Below are 26,758 nucleotides of genomic sequence, written 5' to 3'. Positions count from 1 at the left end.
AAATAATAATGTTAACTTTAAACATGGCATTCAGACAATACAAAAAATTGACATAGATGATTTCACACAAATTATATTAGTCATATACAGTCCTTTTTTGTTCAAAGTTTATTTTATTATTATTTTTAATAACAATTGGGAAATGTAGAGTCAATTAAAATTTAATATTATGGCTCGGTCTGGGAAGCATTCAGAAGCAGTTTTCCTGATTGAACGTCAACCAGCCAGGCATGAAATATTAGACGTGGTGGTTGTGTGTTTAAACAAATATACACCTAACTCCATTAGTTTCGATATTTATGTGTAGTAAAAAAAATCTCATCTTCTCGCAAAACATATCACATATTTTCTACATGTTTATGTATTATATGAAAAGTCTAACAAATTGATTTTGGAGATTAATATATTAGGTATTAAAAAAGACGACATTCAGGCATGCGAAAATAACACCAGTTACTCGAGGCAGTAGAATACTACCACATAATGATTACGAAAACATTGCAGTGTACATAGCTAGGTGTTATGTTCCGGTTATTGCATTTTAAGACAAGTAAATATCTTGATATAAATCTTCAGATGCAGCTCCATCACAGGGAAACTCACTGCAATATTATATCGAAAGGCAACAAACTGAAACTATGAGGAACCCCAGCATGTAAAAAGATGTGGAATAAGCAGCTTTGTGTGCTATAATTATCAAAGCTTTTTTTTTTTTTTCTCATAAACTGGAACGAAAATAAAATCGATTATTTAGCAAGCCCACGCGAAATCTTTGTTTTGTGGATTAGAAATATGTAATGAGTATCTTGAAACAAATAATTCAAAACCTACGAGGATTTCATAGTTTGTAAATAACAAACAACCGAAAAATTTTGCATCGGGAGGAGAATCTGGGTAAAGCGGGATTAAAAAAAAAGCTAAAACTGTACAGATGAATATTTCAAAACGGGAATTTTCATCCATTTTTCCAGGGAATAGCAAATTATATATATATATATATCGGATTCGAACCTAGTTCCTTGCAATCTTTATAACATTGCAATATCCATCTCACAAAACACTACGAAAATGAATAAGATGAACTTATATCTTTTAACTTTGGTATGAGCTTAACCCAAGGGCGAATTTGAGTTCCATTTGAAACTGGTTCAGATATTTACAACTTAGCCTAATGTAGTTGCAGAAATGTTTATATTTCATAGAAGTGAACTCCTTCATAGAAATCAACCCCCTTCATAAAAATAGCCTCCTCCTTCGTTCACGTGCATGTTTCATCTGCAACAGTATTTCCCAATTTTTTGATCATGCCCTACCTCAACGCCTGAAAGATTTGGATGTCCCCCCTCGCCGTCAATGGTGAGTGTTTTGAGTATATCAATGATGAGGTGATGAATGCAACATCATTTTCTAATTGCCCCCCCAAAATATTCAAATTGCCCCACGTTGAGAAACACTGATCTACAAGAAAGGCAATCTTTCAATTCCTATACTTTCTATCGTTTAAATAAACGAAAATTGAAAGCAGAATAAAAAAAAAAAAAAGATTAAAAAAGTGTTTTGACGAAAGATGCTCTATTCGTCAAACTTATTGTTATTAATAACCTTTTATTAATAACAATAAGTTATTTGTAAATAACTTATTGTTATTAATAAAAAGTTATTGAAAATAAGATCCCGGGGAGAGCAGTCACTTGTGAATAACAAGTCACAATCACCCATGTTAACATAAACTGCTATTAGTCTCTCACTTAGTTATTAAATAACCAATGGGAAAACGGGATTAGTGGAAATGTGTCCGAGTATATTTACTCGTGAAAGTGGATCGTGCTGGCAGAATGAAAGGTAGCTGTTAAGTCAGTTCGACTGCTAATCAGGCAGTTGAACTGACACAATATATGAAACCCTACGCAGTGCTATGATCGGTATGCACACCATAACACACACACACACAAAAAAACTAAACCCGGAAGAAAGCTGTACGACGTGTTTGTCTTGTGTGGGTAAACAGAGATTTTTCATCCGGCATCCACATCGCATGCACAGCGCGCTTGACAAGTTGTGGTATGTCTCCATTGAAGACTCGAGAAACAACTGAAGACTTAGCTAGCCCGATAGGTGCCATATTCGGTACGAGTGTTGGCAACACGTCATTTCCGACGGCTGACAAAAACGTCCGTATTTCGATTAACGGTCGTCACCGAAACAGCTATGAATAAAAACGGAACACAATCACTGGGAAAAACACAAGCGCGCTCGTCGACAGTTTGCAGAGATGCACTCCGGCTGTATAGAAAATACAGTTTCCAAATCATAAAGAAAAGAGCAGGGATGCTGCGTCTCAAAACTATTTTTAAATCCTTGAGAAGACCAACAGGCGATGTTGACGATCTACTCGTCTTTTATCGCGACACTTCACAATACCGACCAAATATACTCGATTAAAAGCCAGTCAAATTCTCATTCCTACCAACCAAAGTACTCGTAAGATCATCGCGTCTGTCATTAAAAAAAGTTAGCAATGTCTTAAAAAAAGTGTAGGAAAGATGATTGCAAGGGTAACGTGTGAATAAAAAGAAATTAAAAAAAAGATTCTGAGTTACATTTTGCAGAAGACAATCTGTGTCACCGTTCATCAATATCTGTTATTGCTAATTTAGACCCATCTCTCTCTCTCTCTCTCTCTCTCTCTCTCTTTCTGTGTGTGTGTTACGATGACTGTTGACACATTGGCGTCATACCTGTTCATTAAGTTCCTCCCCCAGGTGTCATGTGGGATTCTTCCTATTGGATTCAGGGCATCCACAGTTGTAAATTTTTTCCCCCTTCTTTTTCTTCTCCAGAGCAGTATGTACTGAACTGCGCAGTCTCGATGTTCATGGAAAAAGCTTCCGTGTGAAAGCTAAGCATCTCTCCAAAAATTTATTGGGTTCAACTTGAATGATGCAGAATTTGTTGGGATTGCATATCAGAGCCAGGAAATGTTATGAAGGTACAAAAGTAAATACAGGTGAACATGTTTCGCTATTACCACTGTCAGAAGGTATATTTTTTTCTAGAATGTATCATACCAACTGCTGAGTGAAGTTGCGGTGTCGCATGATGTGTGTGGAAGGAGGTGGAATATGCTTGTGGTTGAGACTAGGTAACCCTCGATTATCATTTATTTTTTCACGAATCTCTTTGCATATCTTCTAGAAAATAATAATAATAACCTACGGTACATTAGAAGGCTCTTTATGTCGCAACAACCTGCCAAAGTAGCTTTAGAATACGATAATTTTTATGCCAAAATACATGGTCATCCGCGAGTAAACTATTCTCCTGACCGGTTTCCCTGTTTGGAGGATGAACAATCCCTTTCACCCCCGTATGAGAACTGATAATGCATTTTCATTTGAAAAACGTCATTAAGAAGACTCTTCATGCAAAAATTCGTCAGAGAATATATATGCACGCAAAAAATACGGTGGAGTGTGTACAGGGTATGCTGAGAAGTGATAATCACCATGGAGGAATTGAGGTAGAAAATCTTTCCCTCGTTGCACGAACCAGTTCTTTTTGTTCTAGGTGTTTATCAGCCCCTTCCCGGTGTAGAATGTAGCTGTGTGATGCAAACTGTAGACCTTGTAGTGTAGAGTGGCCTTAAGTGATGAGTCCTTGGACTCCATGGAGATGTCATGCAGTAATAATAATAAAAATTGTTACTTAACAGGAGACAAATATCTAAATGGCACAGATGCTGGCTCAAACAGTGAAAACCAAGATTAGAAAAGTGACAGATGTCGCGTCTATTTGCTTGTCATGCTGTGTCGGATGTGTAATACTTGAAAACAACGTTTCCACATTTGAGTTTGAATATGAGAGGAAATGTGACATCAAATTTGACCTTCCAAAATGTCGATCCCAATTCTACTGAATCTGGGTTTCTAGTACATCTGAGGCGACAACTCAAATCCAAAACGAAACGACAATATTCTATGCATAAACCACATACGGCTTTGAATTGCTTATGGTGTTCAATACCCAGATTTAAATGCTGTTCGTTATGTCTGTTACAAATGCGCATCTATAGACATTGCAACGCCTTCTTACCAGACATAACAGTCTGCATCTTGCAATTTTTTTTTTCCAAATAAAATTTGGAAATTAGATCTCTCTCTCTCTCTCAAATTCAAAAATTTTCTTTTTGAATTCTTCCGTTAAATCTAACACACGCAGTAAATATCTACAACATTCATACATCGGCCCTTCTTGGTGACTCCACATTAGTTTATTTTACGATATATTCCATCAACCAACAAAAGAATAAATTTCAACTCGAGAAAAGTTTTTTAACCACCGTTAAATAGCCTACATTGTAATAAACATCCAAGTAATAAACAGAAAGTCCGCCTTAATGTCAAAGATATATAGAGGATTTCTTGAGTACGTACGGACTTTGGCACCGGAAATTTAAGGCGGATTTATTAGTTGGGTCAACATTCCCTAACGTGGAACAAGCCAACAACATTCTTATTGAAACACGCCCCAGCTGTGGGAATGTTAAACAAAACTTGGGAGGTTAAGGAGTCGCCCATCTTTTGCGTACACTACTTTGCACTCTCCCTAGAAACTGTTAAACGCCCACTTCTCTTGAAGGTCCTACGATTGTTATTTTACTCGGGAAATGTGTAAAGATTGAATTAAGTATTGCAGCTCAGTTAATCACGAGCAAGGAACAAGTACATTTTACTTGAAAAATATAATTACATAAGTTTTGTTAAAGCCAGTTTTTTTTTTTTTAGTTTTTTTTTGTCAATTTACTTTCAGTTGCTTCTATTGATCGTATTCTATCAATTTAAAACACACGCAAAAGTGCGACCTGTTAGAAAAGCAAATAAATTCGTCAGATATTTTCTTGCATTTTGACTAAGTGTACTACGTAAAGAACAAAGTGCTTTATGAATGAGGTGTAGTTAAGCAAAGACTAATTTTACTCGTTGCTTCTACACTGTGTTGCAAAAAGTATACGAACACCCTTATATTTCTCAAATCCTTAGTATATCTATGTCAAAATTTAGCTGCGATTATAGATGACACTTTCACTAAGTGGTGCACGTGTTTTGGTCAACCCCTGTTGTGAAACTGGATGTTTTTTTTTTCGCCCTTAACCGACTGATCTCTTGTCAAACTGTACAGGATTCAAACATTCTGGACTCCTAGTCGAAAGAATACACTCTCCTATTCCTTTCCACTACTTTATGTGGCTTGTCATCTCATTCCTATCGTTTGTTGACGTCCGCTTTGATTCTCTGCGAACTGACTGATGACCAACATGACAGCCTGTGATAACAGATTGCTGGGGTCAGCCACGTCTAAACCACTACATCTCCAGTATTGTAGACACTGCAATCACATATAAGGCAAGCAATATATTTTGATGCGCTAATTGGATTGTCGCTGGTACTGAACAGATTTTGCACAGTGCACATCATAAGCCGAAGTTTTAGGCACCAAGGCATATTGCACTTACCAGAAACAGTAGAATATTAATCGGACAGCCCATTTGTACTTAGCAATGGTGAAAACGCATACGTGTTCTGCAGTGTTATCGTGAGGATAAGAAGTTATTATTTATATCAAAGAATTAACATTATATTTTGAGTGAGGCCCGACTAGTTAGCTTAGTTCCATTTGAATGATGGACTAGCCAACGGGACGAGTGTCCAGCTGGACTCTTTGAAAACCCGAGGGTCTAATGATAACCGTGTACATTCAAAATACAAGCGAAATTTCGCTCCTTTTAATCCTTACAGTTCAAGATACTATTTTGGGTAAATATAACTAAAGATCATTTTCGATTAACAACTCGCGTCTCACTACTGTGCAATATTTCGCCTGTTGATAACGAAACAGGGTAACATTATTTATCATCTTTTCAGTCCTCAGCAGACATCTCTATGGGTGGCATCCCAACCAATTTCTACCAAATTTGAATATAATGGTTTCTTACGTCGGTGTTTCTTACATTACATTCTCTACGAAATTCAGCCTAACTGGACTAAAACGAAGGACTTTGAGAGAGATGGGAAGGGGGCGCATTCTCCACAGAAGATGGCCTCCTTCAACCGACTTCGAATTTAGTTATTTCTTACGCTTCTTTTGAGTATTTTAGGCCTCATAAAAGGGGGAGGGTTGTGGGGGATAATCGGACTACCCCATATATCCGCCTTTTATTACTAGGATTGGGTGTCACTGGCCTAACGGTTGTTTCGAACTGTTTTTGGTTCTCATCAGAAACCAGACAGAAAAGAGAGTCAAACCCTCAGACAGAGAAAATAATCTAATATACTCCACATAAATAATTTACATTCGCCAGAATGAAATCTTCTAGGCTATTTATTTTAAAAATTTATCAACGCACCTGTTGAGAGTTCACTTGTTCCTATTAGGTTTCTATATGGTCTCTGATGGAGAACCAAACAGTTCGAAAGAGCTGTCAAAACCAGCGAAACCTAAACGTATAATAAAAGACAAATTTATGGGCTCGTGGAATATAAACTTTGTACCAATGCCGAAAGTTATAGTTTCATGACTTAAGAAAATTTTTTAATCTGGCTATGGAATTTGGATGGATATAATATTCTTTATATAAAAAATTGAGCATAGTACTGAAGGAGGAGGTCATCTACAATTTAGGCGCCTATTTCGCTAACATGGTTTTAATTTCTGAGAATGTAAACTCCTCTAAAAGTTTAGTAATATCTTAGCAGCTGTAACAACTATATTTATCACTCTTTATTAAAAATGAAGCTAGTAAGGCAGCACCTTATAAAACTGAAGCCGCCCTCCTGCGTCATCATAAGCCTCGCGTGAGTCATCTTTTCATAGTTTTTATTCCATAAACAAAGCAATTCACATTTCTAATAAAGATATTTTTTTATTATTCACACATAAACGAACAGTATTATTTTCACATAAAATGTGAGCTGTTTTTTTTCCTTTCGATATATCTAAATATCGTTAATTAATATCAATAAAATATTTTATTTCAATTATGCGGTAATAAAACAAAACCTGATATCTGCCAATGAAATGGATACTATAAGTGAAAAAAAAAATCTTACAAAGTCTGTGAGCTAATATAGTCTTTGAAATCAGAACTTAAATAAGCATGCGGCCAATACAAATAACAATAAAGAAAAGTGGCAATGACTATAACAGTTATACCAAGGTCATGGCATTAAGCCAGATTGGGGGAAAACTCATCGACACCCTACCTTAGTCTTCCACCTCAAGACTTGGCAGGGGACATTCTACAGCCGGGACTAATCACATAGTTCCGCCCGCAGACACGCAAAAGACAGGGTGGTGAATTGGAGGTGGTGGCACGAGCAGTCGAAACGCCACAGAATCAATACAGTCATTAAGAGAATAATATGGCACAACCCACTAGAGCATTTAAGTAATTTCCCACCAGGTGGTGTCTATGTTAAGGTGCGAGAACATGCTTGTTCGGTTAACTTACGATTAGTTAAAGAGGGGATGTCCGGAAGTAGCTTTACTCGGTAAAATCCGTTTCACACAGGAGCGAACAGGATGAAGGGTTCTAAATGCTTGAAATAATGGTTACGTTTATCTCTGTATTTCTGGTACATGCTATGACTGATCGTGCGTCTTTATAGTTTATTAGCACCAAGCCTACATACGTTATAACTGAATGAGTTGAAGATCGAACGAAAAAAGGCTTATTAACATTGAATTTCAACTGTTGGATGCCTCTTTACAAAAGGTAGATTATTCCGAAGAATACAGCAGAAGAGATGAAGGACTTTGGCCATCATCCCAATTCAATTGAGCGTGCTCTCCAGCCGATTTTTCTGTCTTGCGGACTAAAAAATCTGAGTTACTAGGAGAAATAATCTTGATATCCGTCCCTGTATAAGACCGACTGATTCATTACCACTTGAAAAGCTCATAAAGAATGAAGAGGAAGTAAAAACCTTTCGATGAAATGTAGTTGAATACATACAAACTTCACGATTATGTGAAAAGGGTGCGTCTTAATAAAACTTCTTTTTCGATGGTCTTAACGTGTCCTTAAGCACCCATAATAGTTCAAGTTGTCTTTGGATTTCATAACCATGATAAGGTGATGCCAGTAAGTGTACTTCGCATTGTAAACTGCGTGTTCTTCTGGCCGGTGTGTGTTTTGTGGGATGAAACATCCGAGTTTTCCCGGAGAAAGACCCTTCCAACTTCGACTGAGCTAAGGAGACTCTTCCATGTTAATATTACTGATTCTGGAAAGGTACAAATGAGTTATTGGATGATCTGATTAACTCACAATTTCTTAGAAGTTCCAATAGGCTTCTGAGTTGGTGCAGACAGCTGAGTTATAGCGGCATCGAAACAATCGACGTATCCTTTAGTGGAAAAGGAACGAGTTCGAATCCAGTCTGAGATACGAGTAACATTTTATATTGTTTCGCCAGCCTAAACGGCAACGGTATGTTATTCTTATTATTTTTTTTTTTTTTCTTTCCTGGAAAATTGGTATTCCCCGCTGCACTAAACTAGCAAACATAGTTGAGAGATATAGTGTGTGTAGTCCCATTGTCATAAATTTAAAAATAAAGCAGTAACAAATCAACAGCAATCCTTAGGAATGGGAGATCGAAGGCGACTACATAAATAATGAAAAAAAAAAAAAAAAAATGTTAAACATTAATTTTATCACACTCACCAACGGTCACCCTAATGAATCATCTATAAATGTCAATATGAAATACTCATGTCTACAACGCTATTTATTATTATTATTATTATAACTGCATGCAGTAACCTTAATTTTCATTAAACGTGTTTAAACAAGTTCTTAACCCATAATTTTCTTCCGAGAGACCACAAATGAACTTAAAAGATGATACACTCCTTAAGAAGTACTTATTTAGTCCCATTTTATCCACACCACGGGGATCGTAAGAACTTAAACGTTCATATAAATGTTGAATCAATGTTTGTACGGCAAGGTAGAATGTGCTCCAAGCTTGCAGAATACAAGATGCATACCAATATAATAGGATGTAGAAGTCTAGATTTTGTTTCTACTTAGGTATAACGACAATAAAACGACAGCAGTTGCAACCACCGTCTTTAGCAAGAAACAAATCGGAATTCGAGCTCAACTACGATCCCCAGAAAGATTTCTTTTTTATTTGTTTGTTTCAATAAATAGCAAAGAAAATCAAGCCATTCAAATGGCAGCTTTAAACTAATTTATTTAGGATTTTTTTTTTTTTTAGAAAAATTACGATGCGAACAATGTGGAAAATTTAAAATTGAATAAGAAATTTTTTTTTTCCCTTCTATGATAATTACTTGGCGATTAGAACAAATTTTTGAAATAGAAGATGGAACATAATAACAATGCTAGAAATCACAAAAAAAAAAAAAGAAACAAAAAATATAAATTGAGAGATGATCTCATTTGGCACTAGTTTAATTCCAGAGAATAAGTGGCCGAGAATAGTTTTGGTAAAAGAAATCGGCGCCAAGCTGGGAGTGCTTTATTTGAGAAGAGTCAACATCACCATTCTAAGGATTATTGAACAGGAAAATTTTAAGACAAAATTTACGAAAATTAGAAGAATATTCAGATATTCTATTACGTAAGTGTGCATATTTATGGCTGACAATTTAGGTACAAAATTAGTGGGGGGGGGGGGGAGATGAAGTCAGAATCCTAAACATTAAAGTAATAGAAAATGTTCTTGTCTTCAATATTTTTTTTTTTAACTCCGTCAACTTACATTTCCAAGTTACTAACATTTAAATAGTTTGAACGCTATCTATTAAACGCTTATCTCGTACCCTTTCGACCCCATTTCACATATAAAGATCTTATGTTTTAAAGCTCGCCAATACCAGTTTATCGTTGCGTATAAAACGCGATCTATCGAGAGATAGACATACGATCACTTCGCATATATAAGATAATAAACCATTTTATTTTGTAGGGAGGGGTTGTTGTCCAAATGACAGATAACAAAGTTGTTGTGGATATGCTACGCAACAACCTATGTACCAACATAAAAGCGCTTGGTAAGCGATAGATCCGAATCTGCGTATCGAAAACTATCACCCCGCACATATTGCTCGCGCACGCTCCGAACAAGTAATTCGTCGAGTAAATGAGTTGATCTTCATTTTGCATTTGGTGCACACCGATAAGATATGTAGAGCAACCTGTAATATCAAGTGTGAAAAGGTTCAACGACCGCCTGTTATTTATTTATTGTGCACGTCATCAGTAAATGCGATTTGGAGTACATTAAGTTCACTGCCCTTTACAATGACTAAGTTGCCAGCAAGATGAGATGTCACCATTGGAAACGAAGCAAAATTAAGCTACTCGCTATTTAAATAGCTACAGAGCATTTCTATAGATGTGGTGGTGGAGAGGGGATTTTAAATCAAGAAACCTTAAAGTTTTCTTAATATCTGTCTTCAGGATTACTTTTATTATTATTATCATGCAGATTAATATTTAAGCTATTCAAATTATGCAAATATTCGATACATACAAAAGATAAGTTTCTAACACCAATTTATTTTATTAATAAAAATCGAATATTATAATTTTTTTTACATTGCACCGATTGTGAAAAAAAGGCGCGACAATTTTGATGAGAACGGATGTGTTATTTTAGACTGAGCCTGATTACATTGCATACAAGGTTTCTCAGTAATCTCAACATTGCACTGGTGCTAACACAGTGTGATTCCTACTGTCTTCCCCTCTGCAGGAAATGTGCAAGAGGTCAAATGGCCGGCAGGTTCCACCCGCAATGAGGACAAGTGGTGGTATTAAAGTTTTATAGGGAGGTAGGTTTCTAACTGTGGCCAAGTGAGATATTGATACTCCTTTCCCCAAACTAGTAGGTTCTAAGAAGACTTTGCTAGTAGACTAACTCAGTCTACAGGACATTTGCTGGCAGGCTTCAAGCCCTGCGGGATTATACATTGCTAGTAGTCCATCTAGGTCTACAGGATACTTTGCTGGCAGGCCCCCGGCCATGCGGGATTATTATACGCTTTTAACCTATTTCTGCTGGCAGGAAATCGCCACTTTGAGATGGACAACATCAAAGATCACATCCAGTTCCTTAACAAGGAGCAGTCTCTAGAGGTACTCAAACTTATAATAAGCAAATTAGAAACTGACTGGCCAGGATTTATAAAAGAGTACATTCACTCTAATGATGGAGAGGAGGAGGAGGAGAATGAGATCTCACAAGAGGATCTCATTGCTGCTCTGTCACCAAAATCCCCCTGTCAAAACATCTCTCAAGGGGAGCACTCTAACAAAAGAAGAAGAACCGTAGAAGACCAGATGGATGAAGACACACCAACATTAGAAGTCCCAAGGAACACCGAAAAGGTTCCACCAGTAATACTAAGGGACAAGGACAAATGGACCACTGTCACAACAGCCCTTAGGGAAAACAAAATTGCATATTCCTGGGCAAAAAATCAAGATGGAGTCAAAATCCAACCAGCCCCAGTCACTGACTACAGACAGCTGACAAGATTAATGAATAACAAGAGTCTTCCATATCATGCTTTTGCTTTACCTAGTGAGAAAAATCTCAAGGTTGTGTTTCGCGGAGTGACCGAGGGTGTCACCTGTGAAGAAGTCACCACTGATCTTATGAGTCGGAACCTAACACCAGTGAAAGTGAGCAGGATGCTCAGGGAAGATAAACGGCCAATGCCACTGATACGCGTAGAAATTGATAAGACACAGAAAGAGATTTATGAATTAACAACGGTATGTGGCCTCAGAATTTCTACTGAACCACTAAGGAAGAAGTCGACAGCTGGGCAGTGCCATAGGTTTGGCCATGCCCAAAAACTTTGCAAGGCAAATTACAGGTGTTTAAAATGTGGCGAGGGCCACCAGACTGTCATGTGTACAAAACCAAGATCCACTCCAGCTAAATGCGCCAATTGTAGAGGACCTCACCCTGCAAACTACAAGGGATGCATTACACACCCAAATAACCGAGGGTTACAAAAAACTACCCTTCCAACACAATTCAGCGATGCTCAAGACAGCCGTGCTAGTCACACCCCAGCCCAAACTATCTCTAGTCCAACAACTCAAGAAAGGAAACAAATGCCTAAAACTTGTGCAGAGGCAGCACGAACAAATGCTACTCCATCTCATGACCATATAGGCTCAAATCTAACATCAGTACTAACTGCCTCACTAGCTACCATGTTACAAGAATTCAGTATGACGAATCCTTTGCCGTCCTCCACGAAAAGATTCCTACAAGGTACCCACTCAATTCTGACAGCCCTCAACAATGAATAGAAGAAAATTCCATCCCAACTCTCTCATGATCACGGCATGGAATGCCAACGGACTCAGCAATAAAACTCTAGAACTACAAGAGTTCTCTCACAGGCATAATCCTGACATAATACTGATAAACGAAACACATCTCAGACTAGCTAATAATCCCAAATTACGGAACTATACTATGTACAAAACAGATAGACTAACCGGAAGCGGAGGAGGAAAACAGCTATATACATTAAAAACTACCTAAGCCACAATGTTCTGACCAATCCCCAAACCAAGAACTTGGAGATAACAGGCATTGAAGTTAATACCAACAATGCTGGCAATATCAAAATCTATGCTGTATATAATCCACCCAGCATTCCATTGCTGGTATCTGACTTGGACTCCATTCTCGGCTTCGCTGACTCCACCATCATGGCTGGTGATTTTAATGCCAAACATACAGCCTGGCGTAGCTACACAATCAACGACAAAGGTCGAATTCTAAATCATTACTCAACGCAAAATTCTATTGTTGTAACCGGACCCACAGAGCCCACCCACCATCCTCAACTGGAAGTTCAGATGTACTTGACATAGTTGTCCTCAAAAATATCAGATACCAATATCAGCTGGAAACAATAAATGAACTTTCATCAGATCACAACCCTATTCTGCTTCAACTTGGTACACAAGAACAATTCTCCCCTCCCCACTCTTTCACATCTTGGGACAAACTCTCCAGAATCCTACCTGATCACATTGGCCCAGTCCCTACTATTCACACTAAAGAGGAGATAGAAATGGCTGCAAACAACTTTACCAGTCAAATCAAAAATGCAATAAAGTCAATTACCCAAACTACAGTCTTTCGCCCTAGTGGACGGATCCCCGAGGAAATTATGGATTTAATTAGACTGAAAAACAAAACCAGAGAGGTATCATAACACAAAAGCCCCTCAAGATAAAGCAAATTTGAATAAATTAAACAGACAAGTATGTGAAGCCCTCCAAAAACATCGAAACCAAGAATGGGAATCTAAGCTAACAAAATTAAACCCTGAGGACAACTCCATATGGAAGTTTCTGAGAACCTTCCGCACCAAAAGACAACTTTTACCCCCAATTCAAACCTCGAAAGGAATAGCTCACACTAATAAAGAAAAGACAGAGGCTCTGGCCGACAGCTTGGAAAGTCAATGCAACCCCTGATATGAAAATTTGAACATCAATCTCATCTACAAGATTCACCGCCGAGTTAGGCAGGCCATAACACAACAAAAAGATGACCTAGAACCTCTCACACCCACTTCTCCAACAGAAGTTATAAATATTATAACCCACCTGAACAACAATAAAGCTCCAGGCCCAGATGGAATTACAAACAAAATAATTAAACTACTCCCCAGAAAAGCCGTTGTACATCTAGTCAACATAATTAATGCCATCCTCAGACTCCAGTATTTCCCTTTAACATAGAAAATAGCAGATGTCACACCAATCAAAAAGATGGGAAAAACGCTCAACTCCCTGAAAACTACAGACCTATCAGACTCCACGCAGGAGATGCATACTTCGAAAACAAATATTCAGAAGCTGCAGAGAATACAAAACAAATGTCTGAGAATGAGTTTGGACGCTCCGTGGTTTATCAGAAACTCCCAAATTCACAGAGACGTCAGCATTTCCTACATCACATCTCTTCTTCATGAACCTGGCTGAAAAGTTCTTCAATAAGACAATTAATCATCCGAACCCACTGATCAAGCAAGCTTCAGACTATAATGAAGCAGATTTCTGCAAATACAAGAGATCCAAGTCACTTCTATGCTCAGCTGAACAGAGTCAATCTCACTGCTCTTTCAGAGCGAGCTTAAAGCTCAATAATTCTCCACCCAAAGAACTTTCCTTTTCAGATGGAGGGGAATATGAAAAGCATTTATGCTTCACGTCAGTACCGTTCTGCGTTGCAACGATTGTAAAGAAGGGCTCTGGTTTGAATAATTAAGCTGTCGTTGTTTCAATCTTTTGATTAGATAGAGTTCAATACGATAATTTGCATCTTAATTTTTTTTTAATGGCAGAACTTAAATAATATATAAATAAATGTTTAAGTTCGAGCAATTCAGAATTACGTCTTCTCTATTGTGACAGTTCTTTTTTACAATCATCTCGTAGAGTGGGAAAGTCGAGTACTAAGTTTGATTAATACGTAAAAAGTGTCAATAACGAATTAGTCACCTCTTTTATAAAAAATAAAATAAATGAACTACCAAAACGAGATTGTTGATCGCACCTGCTCACCACTTTTTTTTTTTTCTCTTTTCTTATCATCACTTAATTCACCGTGGGGAAAGTTTAGGATAAACGTAAAATATAAGAAGTCTCAGGAGTATGAAATTATACGGAGAAGGAGCAACAGGTGTACCAAATTTGTTCCGTGTGCCCCTTTAGATCCAGCCCAACTGGGACTTCGGGACCGTTTTCACTCGTATATTCTACTGGGTTACGATTAATTATCACTGATAACTAGTCAAATACGCATCCCTTCATCAAAGAATCCTGAAAATAACTAAATCGTTTCGATATGTGTCAAAGTTCACAGTTATCGTAAAAATAACAATTAGGAAGGGGGGTATTATAAAGAAAGACGGGATAAAAAAACGCCACAAGCTACTTTTTTTTGTTTAATTCAAGGCACCAATGTGTTGGTGTTCCAACTAGAATTTAAAAAAATATCAAATGGTGATTGCGACACATTTTCTATAAAGAAAGTGCATCGTCTGATTCGGAAATAAACTCCCTTACAATAGTTAAGAACAGTCAGAATAGCAAATATGCTAAAATAGTAAAGCAAACACATGTCAACATAAGCAAACATAAGGAACTTATGTTTGCTTATGTTGTCAGTAACTTTAAATGGCTTTTAAGTTTAAGAGGAGCATTCTAGAGAGTGTCAGGTTCTGAATCAGCTATTGCCTGCACAGAGTATTATCTTCACTCTCATCTGTTGCGTTAGATGTTTATCTTCACGAAGTGAATATCTTCAAACAATAAAAAACAAAAGCAGATTTGTTTTAAGAGCGCAACTACATTTCTAATTTGAAATCGGGTTAGTCTTAAAAGAGAAAAACTGGGTGTTTTCATTGTATACAGCACATCATAACCATGAAGAAATTTCGGTGCTCATTTTAATTAAATTTCAGATAAAAGTGGTTATCAATTAACTATCTACTGTTAAGAATATTACATTCCCAAAAAAAATATGTCATGGTATGTATATCTATAAATAAAAAAGTGGTCTATTACAACATTAGTTGCTCCCCTCCAAAAAAAACTTTTTCAATTATGATTACATCGGTCTCTGTCAATAAATGACCTATTAGAGGATTTTAACTTAAGGTAAAAATAAATAAATAAATAAATAAATAATAAAAGCTCGTAAATAAAAAGATCTAGTCATGGCTGAGTAACGGCAATAGTCGAGCTTCAGTTAAAACTTCATTGGCTACAGCATTGCTATCACGTCCTTATAAGGACTGGCTTAAAGGGGCGAAGCAAGAATGCTTTTCATCTTCCCCGTTATCTGTAGAGGACAGTGTAGGGATAAGGTGTTATTGAGCTATTAATGCTCTGATCATGGCGGGAGGGTAACAGCAATATCCGAGCCTCCGTTAGAACTTCATTGGCTACAGCATTGCCATCCATTACCCTCCAAAGGTATTAATCATCGCATCTCACCATTCTAACTCGCTCCTTATAGTCCTTATAAGGACTAGCTTAAAGGGGCGAAGCAAGAATGCTTTTCATATTTCCCGTTATCTGCAGAGGACAGTGTAGGGATAAAGTGTTATTGAGCTGTTTAAAGCTCTGATCATGGCAGGAGGGTAACAGCAATAGCCGAGCCTCAGTTAAAACTTCATTAGCTACAGCATTGCCATCCATTACCCTGATTAGTAAGTAAAGGGTAAAATCTCAAAAAATCGGACGATCTCTAGGCCACTCCATAGTGGACGAAAGACCGTCCATATCTCAGCGTTGGTTCCACTCAGTGACGGGCTCGCTCCCCGACCACTGAGCAGAACCGCTCAAATTCCGAGGAAAATAATTCACCGACAAGAACCCCTCAGCGGGGCGTGCCGGAGAACACCTTCCTCGGGGACTCAAAGTGCTCCCTTAAGGCAAAAACCCTAAGGGAGCGAACTCAAAAACTCACACCCAGGATAACAGCAACAGCCGAACCTCAGTTTACTTCCTTGGTTCAGCATTGCTATTTGTTACCCTGGTTAGTAAGTAAAGGGTAAAATCTCAAAAAATCGGACGATCTCTAGGCCACTCCATAGTGGGCGAAAGACCGTCCATATCTCAGCGTTGGTTCCACTCAGTGACGGCCGCCCCGTCCTAGCAGAACTGCTCAGCGTTGGTTCCACTCAGTGTCGGCCGCCCCGTCCTAGCACCCCGACTACTGAGCAGAACCGCTCAAATTCCGAGGAAAATAATTCACCGACAAGAACCCCTGAGCGGGCCGTGCCGGAGAACACCTTCCCCGGAGACTCATAGTGCTCCCTTAAGGCAAAAACCCTAAGGGAGCGAACTCAAAAACTCACACCCAGGATAACAGCAACAGCCGAACCTCAGTTTACTTCCTTGGTTCAGCATTGCTATTTGTTACCCTGGTTAGTAAGTAAAGGGTAAAATCTCAAAAAATCGGACGATCTCTAGGCCACTCCATAGTGGACGAAAGACCGTCCATATCTCAGCGTTGGTTCCACTCAGTGTCGGCCGCCCCGTCCTAGCACCCCGACTACTGAGCAGAACCGCTCAAATTCCGAGGAAAATAATTCACCGACAAGAACCCCTGAGCGGGCCGTGCCGGAGAACACCTTCCCCGGAGACTCATAGTGCTCCCTTAAGGCAAAAACCCTAAGGGAGCGAACTCAAAAACTCACACCCAGGATAACAGCAACAGCCGAACCTCAGTTTACTTCCTTGGTTCAGCATTGCTATTTGTTACCCTGGTTAGTAAGTAAAGGGTAAAATCTCAAAAAATCGGACGATCTCTAGGCCACTCCATAGTGGACGAAAGACCGTCCATATCTCAGCGTTGGTTCCACTCAGTGACGGGCTCGCTCCCCGACCACTGAGCAGAACCGCTCAAATTCCGAGGAAAATAATTCACCGACAAGAACCCCTCAGCGGGGCGTGCCGGAGAACACCTTCCTCGGGGACTCAAAGTGCTCCCTTAAGGCAAAAACCCTAAGGGAGCGAACTCAAAAACTCACACCCAGGATAACAGCAACAGCCGAACCTCAGTTTACTTCCTTGGTTCAGCATTGCTATTTGTTACCCTGGTTAGTAAGTAAAGGGTAAAATCTCAAAAAATCGGACGATCTCTAGGCCACTCCATAGTGGGCGAAAGACCGTCCATATCTCAGCGTTGGTTCCACTCAGTGACGGCCGCCCCGTCCTAGCAGAACTGCTCAGCGTTGGTTCCACTCAGTGTCGGCCTCCCCGTCCTAGCACCCCCGACTACTGAGCAGAACCGCTCAAATTCCGAGGAAAATAATTCACCGACAAGAACCCCTGAGCGGGCCGTGCCGGAGAACACCTTCCCCGAAGACTCATAGTGCTCCCTTAAGGCAAAAACCCTAAGGGAGCGAACTCAAAAACTCACACCCAGGATAACAGCAACAGCCGAACCTCAGTTTACTTCCTTGGTTCAGCATTGCTATTTGTTACCCTGATTAGTAAGTAAAGGGTAAAATCTCAAAAAATCGGACGATCTCTAGGCCACTCCATAGTGGACGAAAGACCGTCCATATCTCAGCGTTGGTTCCACTCAGTGTCGGCCGCCCCGTCCTAGCACCCCGACTACTGAGCAGAACCGCTCAAATTCCGAGGAAAATAATTCACCGACAAGAACCCCTGAGCGGGCCGTGCCGGAGAACACCTTCCCCGGAGACTCATAGTGCTCCCTTAAGGCAAAAACCCTAAGGGAGCGAACTCAAAAACTCACACCCAGGATAACAGCAACAGCCGAACCTCAGTTTACTTCCTTGGTTCAGCATTGCTATTTGTTACCCTGGTTAGTAAGTAAAGGGTAAAATCTCAAAAAATCGGACGATCTCTAGGCCACTCCATAGTGGACGAAAGACCGTCCATATCTCAGCGTTGGTTCCACTCAGTGACGGGCTCGCTCCCCGACCACTGAGCAGAACCGCTCAAATTCCGAGGAAAATAATTCACCGACAAGAACCCCTCAGCGGGGCGTTCCGGAGAACACCTTCCTCGGGGACTCAAAGTGCTCCCTTAAGGCAAAAACCCTAAGGGAGCGAACTCAAAAACTCACACCCAGGATAACAGCAACAGCCGAACCTCAGTTTACTTCCTTGGTTCAGCATTGCTATTTGTTACCCTGGTTAGTAAGTAAAGGGTAAAATCTCAAAAAATCGGACGATCTCTAGGCCACTCCATAGTGGGCGAAAGACCGTCCATATCTCAGCGTTGGTTCCACTCAGTGACGGCCGCCCCGTCCTAGCAGAACTGCTCAGCGTTGGTTCCACTGAGTGTCGGCCGACCCGTCCTAGCACCCCGACTACTGAGCAGAACCGCTCAAATTCCGAGGAAAATAATTCACCGACAAGAACCCCTTAGCGGGCCGTGCCGGAGAACACCTTCCCCGGAGACTCATAGTGCTCCCTTAAGGCAAAAACCCCAAGGGAGCGAACTCAAAAACTCACACCCAGGATAACAGCAACAGCCGAACCTCAGTTTACTTCCTTGGTTCAGCATTGCTATTTGTTACCCTGGTTAGTAAGTAAAGGGTAAAATCTCAAAAAATCGGACGATCTCTAGGCCACTCCATAGTGGGCGAAAGACCGTCCATATCTCAGCGTTGGTTCCACTCAGTGACGGCCGCCCCGTCCTAGCAGAACTGCTCAGCGTTGGTTCCACTCAGTGTCGGCCGCCCCGTCCTAGCACCCCGACTACTGAGCAGAACCGCTCAAATTCCGAGGAAAATAATTCACCGACAAGAACCCCTTAGCGGGCCGTGCCGGAGAACACCTTCCCCGGAGACTCATAGTGCTCCCTTAAGGCAAAAACCCCAAGGGAGCGAACTCAAAAACTCACACCCAGGATAACAGCAACAGCCGAACCTCAGTTTACTTCCTTGGTTCAGCATTGCTATTTGTTACCCTGGTTAGTAAGTAAAGGGTAAAATCTCAAAAAATCGGACGATCTCTAGGCCACTCCATAGTGGGCGAAAGACCGTCCATATCTCAGCGTTGGTTCCACTCAGTGACGGCCGCCCCGTCCTAGCACCCCGACTACTGAGCAGAACCGCTCAAATTCCGAGGAAAATAATTCACCGACAAGAACCCCTTAGCGGGCCGTGCCGGAGAACACCTTCCCCGGAGACTCATAGTGCTCCCTTAAGGCAAAAACCCCAAGGGAGCGAACTCAAAAACTCACACCCAGGATAACAGCAACAGCCGAACCTCAGTTTACTTCCTTGGTTCAGCATTGCTAATTGTTACCTTGGAAATCCTAAAAAGGACTTTCTCTCTGTCTCGCTAGACCTCATAATAAAGTTCTTAAAAGAACTGTGCGATGGACTGAGTCCTTGACTCTTTATCCCGTCATCTGAATGAAGTAAATTTGTGTGGATAAAGTGTTATTGAGCTAAAAAGCTCTAGTCATGGCTGGGTAACGGCAATAGCTGAGCCTCAGTTAAAACTTCATTGGCTACAGCATTGCCATTTGTTGCCCTGGAAGTCCTAAAAAGGACTTTTCATTCATCAAACTCGCTCCTTATAGTCCTTATAAGGACTGGCTTAAAGGGGCGAAGCTAGAATGCTTTTCATATTCCCCGTTATCTGTAGAGGACAGTGTAGGAATAAGGTGGTATTGAGCTATTATTAAAGCTCTGATCATGGCAGGAGGGTAACAGCAATAGCCGAGCCTCAGTTAGAACTTCATTGGCTCCAGCATTGCCATCCATTACCCTCCAAGGGTATTGGATTGAATGAATCAATCACCGACTATGTAAGTAAAGGTGAAATCTCAAAAATACGGACGATCTCTAGGCCACTCCATAGTGGGCGAAAGACCGTCCTAATCTCAGCGTTGGTTCCACTCAGTGACGTGCTCCCCGACCACTGAGCAGAACCGCTCAAATTCCGAGGAAAATAATTCACCGACAAAGCCCCTCAACGGGCCGTGCCGGAGAACACCTTCCCCGGAGACTCAAAGTGCTCCCTTAAGGCAAAAACCTTAAGAGAGCGAACTCAAAAACTCATCGCCCAAGTGGGTATGAGCAACAGCCGAACCTCAGTTAAACTTCATTGGTACAGCTTTGCGTTGCTATCCATCACCCCCAAGGGCATTAATGAATCAATCACCGACTATGTAAGTAAAGGTGAAATCTCAAAAATACGGACGATCTCTAGGCCACTCCATAGTGGGCGAAAGACCGTCCTAATCTCAGCGTTGGTTCCACTCAGTGACGGGCTCCCCGACCACTGAGCAGAACCGCTCAAATTCCGAGGAAAATAATTCACCGACACAGCCCCTCAGCGGGCCGTGCCGGAGAACACCCTCCCCGGAGACTCAAAGTGCTCCCTTAGGGTAAAACCTAAGAGAGCGAACTCATTTACCCAGGATAACAGCAACAGCCGAACCTCAGTTTACTTCCTTGGTTCAGCATTGCTATTTGTTACCCTGGTTAGTAAGTAAAGGGTAAAATCTCAAAAAATCGGACGATCTCTAGGCCACTCCATAGTGGGCGAAAGACCGTCCATATCTCAGCGTTGGTTCCACTCAGTGACGGCCGCCCCGTCCTAGCAGAACTGCTCAGCGTTGGTTCCACTCAGTGTCGGCCGCCCCGTCCTAGCACCCCGACTACTGAGCAGAACCGCTCAAATTCCGAGGAAAATAATTCACCGACAAGAACCCCTTAGCGGGCCGTGCCGGAGAACACCTTCCCCGGAGACTCATAGTGCTCCCTTAAGGCAAAAACCCCAAGGGAGCGAACTCAAAAACTCACACCCAGGATAACAGCAACAGCCGAACCTCAGTTTACTTCCTTGGTTCAGCATTGCTATTTGTTACCCTGGTTAGTAAGTAAAGGGTAAAATCTCAAAAAATCGGACGATCTCTAGGCCACTCCATAGTGGGCGAAAGACCGTCCATATCTCAGCGTTGGTTCCACTCAGTGACGGCCGCCCCGTCCTAGCACCCCGACTACTGAGCAGAACCGCTCAAATTCCGAGGAAAATAATTCACCGACAAGAACCCCTTAGCGGGCCGTGCCGGAGAACACCTTCCCCGGAGACTCATAGTGCTCCCTTAAGGCAAAAACCCCAAGGGAGCGAACTCAAAAACTCACACCCAGGATAACAGCAACAGCCGAACCTCAGTTTACTTCCTTGGTTCAGCATTGCTAATTGTTACCTTGGAAATCCTAAAAAGGACTTTCTCTCTGTCTCGCTAGACCTCATAATAAAGTTCTTAAAAGAACTGTGCGATGGACTGAGTCCTTGACTCTTTATCCCGTCATCTGAATGAAGTAAATTTGTGTGGATAAAGTGTTATTGAGCTAAAAAGCTCTAGTCATGGCTGGGTAACGGCAATAGCTGAGCCTCAGTTAAAACTTCATTGGCTACAGCATTGCCATTTGTTGCCCTGGAAGTCCTAAAAAGGACTTTTCATTCATCAAACTCGCTCCTTATAGTCCTTATAAGGACTGGCTTAAAGGGGCGAAGCTAGAATGCTTTTCATATTCCCCGTTATCTGTAGAGGACAGTGTAGGAATAAGGTGGTATTGAGCTATTATTAAAGCTCTGATCATGGCAGGAGGGTAACAGCAATAGCCGAGCCTCAGTTAGAACTTCATTGGCTCCAGCATTGCCATCCATTACCCTCCAAGGGTATTGGATTGAATGAATCAATCACCGACTATGTAAGTAAAGGTGAAATCTCAAAAATACGGACGATCTCTAGGCCACTCCATAGTGGGCGAAAGACCGTCCTAATCTCAGCGTTGGTTCCACTCAGTGACGTGCTCCCCGACCACTGAGCAGAACCGCTCAAATTCCGAGGAAAATAATTCACCGACAAAGCCCCTCAACGGGCCGTGCCGGAGAACACCTTCCCCGGAGACTCAAAGTGCTCCCTTAAGGCAAAAACCTTAAGAGAGCGAACTCAAAAACTCATCGCCCAAGTGGGTATGAGCAACAGCCGAACCTCAGTTAAACTTCATTGGTACAGCTTTGCGTTGCTATCCATCACCCCCAAGGGCATTAATGAATCAATCACCGACTATGTAAGTAAAGGTGAAATCTCAAAAATACGGACGATCTCTAGGCCACTCCATAGTGGGCGAAAGACCGTCCTAATCTCAGCGTTGGTTCCACTCAGTGACGGGCTCCCCGACCACTGAGCAGAACCGCTCAAATTCCGAGGAAAATAATTCACCGACACAGCCCCTCAGCGGGCCGTGCCGGAGAACACCCTCCCCGGAGACTCAAAGTGCTCCCTTAGGGTAAAACCTAAGAGAGCGAACTCATTTACCCAGGATAACAGCAACAGCCGAACCTCAGTTAAACTTCATTGGTTCAGCATTGCCATCCGTTACCCTACATGGGCATCTCATATAAAATCAATCACCGCATCTCACGGTCGATTGATCCACACGATCAAACTCGCTCCTCGTAGTTACATTGTTTACTTATAATAAAAATATGCTTTCTTTAAAAAGGTGTCCAGAACTATGACAATTGTTTTTTGTATTTCATTCATATTATTTATGTTTGTTTTTTAACACCGAATTATTTGTTACTAGATACTAAATAGAAATTAACAACTTTTGATAACTAATTTTATTGTAACTTCTAATTCTAATAAAAAAGAAAGCTAATTTATAATATGATTATAGATATTTATTATATTCAAAGACTGGGCCATGCTGATTTCAAATACAGAGCAACCACTCCTCTTAGAGTAATGATTATATTTATTTTAGTTACAGGTCCTAAATTTTGAGAGCCCTAATGGAATATATACCTTGCGTAGAGCTCCATTGAAATGTCCTTTAAAATTCCATTCTTATTATACTTTTTTTTTTAATGATTCATGTTCATCTCAATAAACGTTGCTCATATTTAGATTCAGGTGTGGCCATTCGGTGATCAATTCTACTAGGAGACAAGATGTTGGATCATGCAAATGCTTTTAATTTCGTGCCCCTCCAATAAGTAGGGTCTAACACCCGATGATAAAATTCATTCTGCGCCCCCATACCTAAAGACATTCACTAGAACTAGTATACATGGCCATGGGGATCCCACTCGACCAACCGGGCCAGGAAATGGTGACGACAATTTTAAAATTGGTTAATCGGTGAGGGCAATTCGATTTTGAAACGAATCAGACTTTCGTTTAGCATTTCTCAGAGCCTATTCATGTATTTATTTGGAGGTATGTTTTAGACAAAACTATTCCTGTCAGAGAAAGATATTTGCTTGAAAATGCCAGTATTAAAACTTTTAAAGAATACTCTCGTGCAAAAACTAAATGCAAACATTACAGTATATGATTACATCACCTAGATTGCTTTTGACACATGATGCATTTAAGCAACCCCCTTCCCCCAACAATTTCAAGAATTGGGTGGGACTGATGTCATCTTTTCTTGCGGTACAAGAATAGTCTGCCGCACCTATTATTACGAAGATATCGTTGATCTTTTATCGTGAAGGAAAACAGTAGCATTAGTAGCTAACAGTTTCATGTTCTGAAAACCTTAAGGAAAATCATAACAATAACACTTATGCATTTTAGGTAAGGGAAATTCTTTTTTTTTTTTTTTTTTGGAGGGGGGGGGATAAATTCATCATTCTCTAACGAATCTGTCAGATTAAGATTTTAGAATTTAAGATTCCAGATGAGATTGGTAAAGATAAAATAGTACAAACGTACGACGTGCAAGGAAAAGTTATTTTTAATGTATTGATTGGAGCTAAAAATATAATAAATAAATAACGCTTGCATTAACACTAAAATGTCATACGGGAAACAATGCTTTGTTGTGTGTTTTGGAATCATTGTACACTCTAATGAGACGTAATGAAAATAAAAGTTGCCATCTTGTGAGTGAACAAACAAAAAAATAGTTAAAAAAAAAAAAAAAAAACAGATACAAAAGAAATCACGTAGTGACAAAGAAAAATCATCCTCACTCAAAATCCTGGCTGGAACCATCATGGAAAATGGTTTCTCTTCCATCGTCGAAAAGAAGAATATAAAAATTTCATTAACCTGCCTTAAAATGCCATTTTGGCCATCCGGAATTGCAGCTGATGAATACTACGGCAGTTTTCTAAAATATTTATTTTTCTTTTAAAACTGATCACGAATCAAAAATGATCTGATTTATGCTCTTTACTCGTATGATTATCTCCACCTTTATAACAAACATTCTTTTTTTTTTTGGGGGGGGGGGGGAAGACACTCGCTTTGAATACACTACAAGCAAATGTTCTTTGCTTCTGCCTTTCTTTAAGTGCCTCCCTCTTTTTTTGCTTTCCCAGTCTCGCTTCTCTTTCTCTCCCCCGCAGTGCTTTGAAGAGATCTATAGGCCTATTTGCCTATAAATGTATATACTTAAATCTTGCAATAGACAGAAGTGCACCTGTGTTCCATGGCCTCTTTGCCTTAAAGCCGGTGGAGGGATTCAAAACATTTGTCATTACTTTACTAGCTACTTTCCGGAACACAGTACTGTGCTACATTGAGTGATGGGGTACTTTACCACTCAGCTTTACGATACAAAGCTCCAAAACCAGTTATTACCTTATTTTTTATTTCATGTTCCCGCCTTGTACCTTTTTTTTTTTCCCAAGTATCAGACTCTGTCATGGGTTCACATCCGCCATGTTTCTAATTTATGGAGGAACAGTCTGCGAGTACATTTTCGGTTACTTGTGTAGAATGGCGTCATCAACATTCACGACGGTTTTGATGGTTGACTAGACGAATAAAAATAGATTTTTGGAGTCTTTGCTCTGTCCTCCAATGACCGATATAATTACTACTGGTGAAGTTGGAAATGTAGACTTATGAAAACGTAAATGAAGCTATTGGAAAACCAATTTTATATTATGAAGGCAAGCAAGTGTTTTTCACTTTAACTTTTCAACACTGTCCCTATCCAAAGTTGTCACAAATCCTTTCTTTTTGTGGCTCCCCCCCCCCCATTTCATTTTGAGGAAAACTAAATACAAAAAAAATAACGTTAACGATATTATTTTACCATTAACCTGCCATTCAAATATTAGCAAAATTTTAATTAAAATGGAAACCTACAAGCAACTGTTCAGATATAATTGATACTCTTAAAAGTCCCATAGAGACCATTACCTAGGCAGAGAGTTAAACAACACTGTCAAGGTTTAGATAAAGATTTGGCGTAAATATATTTGGTATAAAACAGATTTGGCACTTAAACTATTTACTTAATCTTCGTAAATTTATAACTACGATAACCGGTAGCAATTAAGCACTTATCTGTAAAAAAAAAGAAATTAAAAATCCACACGAATATGAGAAGGATTCTGTTCCTGTATGTATTATGAACACTGGAGTTTTAAAACAGTAATATTTTTGTGGAATTAAATAGGAAGTTGCAGATAATGTTCTCTGGTTGTTATGTCTGGCAGATCATTCCAAGAAGAAAAAAAAATTCATTGAAATTATGAGACTTTTATTTTTCACTGACCACCGCTAGTACATCCCATGATACAGAGATGGGAAAATATCTATCATTTATGTATGAAAGAAAGCAAAATATTACGCAAAAAAAAGGCATTTTTTGAAACACAAAGCAACCCTGTAATGTGGCTTATTAATGTACTGGAGTGTCTTGATTATATTGCGCAAGTTTTATGATTTGCTTGGGCAGGAAAAGGGACCGCATGATGTCAAGGCTTCATTAATGGTAGAGGTAATTAATTATATTTTTTGTGACTACGTTCGTACCATCCTTCCCACAGACTAGGGAGAGCAGATATTACAGGGAGGAGTCTGTAGACATGAAAGTTGGCTTCCACCTTATCATTCACACGATTTAAACTCCTCATAGTCGCAAAAATCGAGAATCATTTCCTTCGAAAAACTACTTGTTCGCTCTGCAGGCGCCCACGAATCAAAGTACAGTTAAGAAGCGCACGCACGAGGAAGCAACAGTTGGACGAACTGTAATAGTGCATGCCTGCAGTGGTGTGTCTTAGTTACTCCCGCACTAATGGATTGACGAGCACAAATTAAAAGGGAGTCGGATCCCAAAAAGAACATTTTCGACTCACTCAAGTATTATTATAACGGGAGTTACCTACAGTGGGAAATAAACTAAGATTTATTCTCATG

General features: G+C 40.1%; 1 protein-coding gene across 2 annotated transcripts in view; it reads right to left on the bottom strand.

Annotated features, from left to right (window-relative positions):
* retn (retained) overlaps positions 1-26,758 on the bottom strand; it is a 211,431-nt gene that overhangs the window by 93,108 nt on the left and 91,565 nt on the right. The window lies entirely within an intron of this gene.

Source organism: Typopeltis vanoorti, chromosome 16 (assembly GCF_054136105.1).
Source record: "Typopeltis vanoorti isolate ZY-2024b chromosome 16, IOZ_Tvanoo_1.0, whole genome shotgun sequence".
Lineage (NCBI taxonomy): Eukaryota > Metazoa > Arthropoda > Arachnida > Uropygi > Thelyphonidae > Typopeltis > Typopeltis vanoorti.
Note: the sequence above shows the minus strand (reverse complement) of the source record. Positions and strands in the feature narration are given on the sequence as shown.